The sequence below is a fragment of the Oratosquilla oratoria genome, chromosome 24 (assembly GCF_046742065.1).
Source record: "Oratosquilla oratoria isolate Oo_2021 chromosome 24, ASM4674206v1, whole genome shotgun sequence".
Taxonomy (NCBI): domain Eukaryota; kingdom Metazoa; phylum Arthropoda; class Malacostraca; order Stomatopoda; family Squillidae; genus Oratosquilla; species Oratosquilla oratoria.
The window spans coordinates 32,846,595-32,851,594 of record NC_134800.1 but is presented as its reverse complement, the minus strand read 5'-3'; positions in this window follow the sequence as shown (position 1 = coordinate 32,851,594).

Below are 5,000 nucleotides of genomic sequence, written 5' to 3'. Positions count from 1 at the left end.
GTTATGTTGCCCTGGATGTTCAACTTATACATGGATGGGGTGGTGCGAGAGGTGAATGCTAGGGTAGTGAGTCAGGGATTGGAGATGGTTAAAGAAAATGGAGAAAAGTGGGAGGTGAGCCAGCTGTTGTTTGCGGACGACACTGAGCTTGTGGCAGGGTCAGAGGAGGGATTGAGGAAGCTGGTGGCAGAGTTTGGGAGAGTATGTGATAGAAGAAAGCTAAAGATAAATGTGGGTAAAAGTAAGGTGATGAGATGTACAAGGGGTGAAAGTGGCAGTAGACTGGAAGTGAACATTAAGGGAGAGCGACTGGAGGAAGTGGATAGTTTTAGATACTTGGGTGCAAGTGTAGCAGGAAAAGGTGGAGTGAAGGTGGAGGTAGAATGTAGATTGAGAGAAGCGAGTAAATGCCTTGGTGGTTTAAAGAGTGTAATGAGGAATAGACATTTGGGAATGGATGCGAAGAGGAGACTGTATGAAGGAGTGATTGTGCCAACAGCACTGTATGGGGCAGAAACGTGGAACATAAGAGAAGAAGAGAGAAGGAGTTTGAATGTGTTTGAGATGAGGTGTCTGAGAAGTATGGTGGGGGTTACTAGGCTGGATAGAGTGAGAAATGAGGAGGTGAGGAGGAGAACAGGGGTGAAAAAGGATTTGGGAGATAGGGTTGATGAAAGAATATTAGGATGGTTTGGACACATGGAAAGAATGAGTGAAGAAAGACTAGTAAAAGAGGTATGGAAGGCAGATGTGGAGGGAGTGAACATGAGGGGACGTCCTAGGATGAGGTGGATGGATGGGGTGAAGGGGGGTTTGGGGAAGAGGGGAATGTCTGTTGAGGAAGGAAGGGAGAGGACGGAAGACAGAGGTGAGTGGAGAATGGTTGTATATGGATGATGTTGTGACTGCATGAGGAGGAATGGGCGGGGGGGTGGGGGTGGGGTAGTATGTGTGAGTAAATTTTGACGCAGCCCGAAGGGATTTCTCCCCGTCCTCGCCTTATATGCAAAGGGGGACGGAGAGGGGGGGTCGCCGATTAAATGAAGCGGCCTTGCTCTGGATGTACTGTGTCTTGCGACACTGCTTCTGACCCAGGGCGGTGGGCAGGGTGCAGGGATGACCCGTCATCCAGGAGGTGCTGAGATGAGAGGAAGGGTGGGAGGGGTGTGGAGTGTATTTAGGGATGAAATGGGTGGGAGTGTTTTTATGCCTTTCCCTTTTTGGCTACCTCCCTTGTAAGGGGGAAAAAGCCTTGGTATATGTATGCATATGTATTGTTATTATTACTATCATCGTCATCATCATCATCATTATTATTATTATTATCATTATTATTATTATTATTATTATTATTATTATTATTATTATTATTATTATTATTATTATTATTATTATTATTATTATTATTATTATTATTATTATTATTATTATTATTATTATTATCATTATTATTATTATTATTATTATTATTATTATTATTATTATTATTATTATTATTATTATTATTATTATCATTAATTATTATTATTATTGTTGTGATTGCATGAGGAGGAATGGGCGGCGGGGGGGGGGGGTAGTATGTGTGAGTAAATTTTGACGCAGCCCGAAGGGATTTCTCCCCGTCCTCTCCTTATATGCAAGGGGGGACGGAGAGGGGGGGTCGCCGATTAAATGAAGCGGCCTTGCTGTGGATGTGCTGTGTTTTGCGACACTGCTTCTGACCCAGGGCGGTGGGCAGGGTGCAGGGATGACCCGTCATCCAGGAGGTGCTCAGATGAGAGGGAGGGTGGGAGGGGTGTGGAGTGTATTTAGGGATGAAATGGGTGGGAGTGTTTTTATGCCTTTCCCTTTTTGGCTACCTCCCTTGGAAGGGGGAAAAAGCCTTGGTATATGTATGTATGTATGTATTATTATTACTATTATTATTATTATTATTATTATTATTATTATTATTATTATTATTATTATTATTATTATTATTATTATTATTATTATTATTATTATTATTATTATTATTATTATTATTATTATTATTATTATTATTATTATTATTATTATTATTATTATTATTATTATTATTATTATTATTATTATTATTATTATTATTATTATTATTAAAATTGTTATTATTATTATTGTTGTTATTATCATTATCACTATTATAATTTCCTTTTTTCGCCTACCCTGTGGTGGGGGAAGTGAATGCTACCACCAAGTGTTTCCACTTGAGTCGTAAAAGGCGACAAAAAACGGGACGGGGGATGGTATTAGGAGTCCTGTTACCCGTAGCCCCAAAAGGGGACATTCCTAGGAAAAAAAAAAGTAAAGGCATAAGAGGGTCTAGGAGTTTTCCAACTAGTACCCTAAGGTTTGGGTCTTTTAATGTGCGTGGATGTGGTACAGATTAGAGTAAAAGGGAATAGATAGGCAGTATGTTTGTGAGAAGAAAGATGGACGTGCTGGCTTTGAGTGAAACTGAAATGAATGGAAAGGGCAACTGTGAGTTTGGGAGTGTAGCTAGGAGGTACTCAGGAGTGATGAGGGGACGAGGGAGATAAGGGGTGGCTATACTTGTAAGTGAAGAGATAAGTAATCGAGTAATGGAGTGGAAGGAGGTTTCATCAAGGTTGATGTGGATGAAGGTGAAGCTGGGAAAGGAGATGTGGGTTTTTGTAAGTGCGTATGGACCTGGTAGTGAGAAGAGCGTAGAGGAAAGGGAGGCATTCTGGGTAGATATAAATGAGTGCATAGAGGGATTAAGGAGAAATGTCAATGTAGTTGTATTGGGAGACTTTAATGCTAGGGTAGGAAATAAACCAATAGACGAAGTGATTGGGAAGTATGGAGTTCCAGGTAAAAATCGCAGTGGAGAATGGGTGGAGATGTGTCTTGAAAGAGAGTTGATGATAGCAAATACAGTGTTTAGGAAGAAAGTCAAGCATAAATACACATGGGAGAGTGTGGTGGATGGAAGGGTGGCAGATAGTGTTAATGGACTATATAGTGGTGACCAGAGTATAGTATGAAGAGTTAAGGATGTACATGTTTTAAAGGGAGAGTGGGGGAATATCAGATCATTTTCTGGTGGAAGGTAAATTGAGAGTGGAGAATAGGTGGAGAAAGAGGAAAAGGGCAGAAAGTAGGGAGGTACTTAGAGTGAATTGCTTAAATGAGAAAAAAAAAGGAGAATGAGTATAAGAAGAAGCTGAGAGAGGAGTGGGAGGGAGTAAAGGATAGAGTATAACTAGGAGTGGAGGAGGAATGGGAATGGTTCAAGGAGGGAGTCATAAGGTGTCCAAGGATTGTGTGTGGAACAAGGAGGGCGGGAGGAAATAGAAGGAGGGGTAGTGAGTGGTGGGATGAGGGAGCAAAGAAGGGTGTAGAAGAGAAGAATCAGGCATTCATAGATTGTCTACAAGTTAGGACGAGGGAATCGCATGAGAGGTACAAAGTAAAGAGAAGGGAAGTTAAGCATAAGATAAAGGAAGCAAAGAGGAGAGCAGATGTGAAATGGGGGTAAGAGTATGAAGGAAATTTTGAAAGTAATAAAAAGATGTTTTGGAAAGAAATTAAAAGAGGAAGAGGAGGCGAATCAAGTAGAGAAGAAAAGGTAAAAGGTGCAGATGGAGAGATGATAATGGAAGAGAAGGTAGTGAGAGGAAGGTAGGCAGAGTATTTTAGGGTGTTGCTAAATGTGAAGGAGGATAGGGAGGAAAAAGTAGTTACAGTGGGAAGCGCTAAGAAAATGAGAGTGATGAGTGAGGAAAATGGAGGAGAAATAGGGAAGGATGAAGTGAAAGCAGCTGTTAAGAGGATGAAAGCAGGTAAGGCACCTGGTCTGGATGAATGCCATGCAGAATGTCTGAAGAAATGAGGTACAGTTATGGTGGACTGGCTGGTGAGGTTATTTAATGTTTGTTTAAGAGAGAGTAGAGTGCCGGAAGACTGGAGGAGTGCCTGTATAGTTCCGCTTTACAAAGGAAAGGGGGACAAGTGTGAGTGTAGTAGTTTCAAAGGATTGTAGTTGGAAAGGCTTATGGGAGGGTCTTGATTGGTAGGATTAGGAGAGGAACAGAGGGAGTAATTGGTGAGGAACAGTGTGGTTTTAGGACAGGTAGGGGTTGTGTAGATCAGATTTTTGTGGTAAGACAGATATGTGAGAAAGCTATAGGAAAAGGTAGGGATGTTTATTGGGCTTTTATGGATCTGAAAAAGGCTTACGATAGGGTAGACAGGAAGGCACTGTGGGAGGTATTGCAGATATATGGGATAGGAGGACAGCTGTTAAGAGTGGTCAAGAATCTTTACGAGAGTAGTAGAGCTTGTGTCAGGATTAGAAATGGAGAGAGTGAGTGGTTTGAGGTAAAGGTGGGACTTCGTCAGGGATGTGTTATGTCACCCTGGCTGTTGAATTTTTACATGGATGGGGTGGTGCGAGAGCTGAATGAAAGGGTAGAGGGTCAGGGGTTGGAGATGATTAAAGAAAATTGAGAAAAGTGGGAGGTGAGCCAGTTGTTGTTTGCTGACGACACTGCGCTTGTAGCAGGATCAGAGGAGGGATTGAGGAAGTTAGTGACAGAGTTTGAGAAGCTGAAGATAAATGTGGGCAAATGTAAGGTGATGAGATGTACAAGGGTAGAGAGTGACAGCAGGCTGGAAGTCAGCATTAAGGGTGAAAGACTGGAGGAAGTGAATAGTTTTAGATACTTGGGGGCGAATGGAGCAGGAAAGGGAGGAGTGGGGGTGGAGGTAGAATGTAGATTGAGAGAAGCGAGTAAATGTCTTGGTGGATTAAAAAGTGTAATGAGAAATAGACATCTGGGAATGGATGCTAAGAGGAGGTTATATGAAGGAGTGATTGTGCCAACAACAATGTACGGAGCAGAAACATGGAACATGATAGAGGAAGAGAGAAGGAGTTTGAATGTGTTTGAAATGAAATATCTGAGAAGTATGATAGGGGTTACTAGGCTAGATAGAGTGAGAAATGAGGAGGTGAG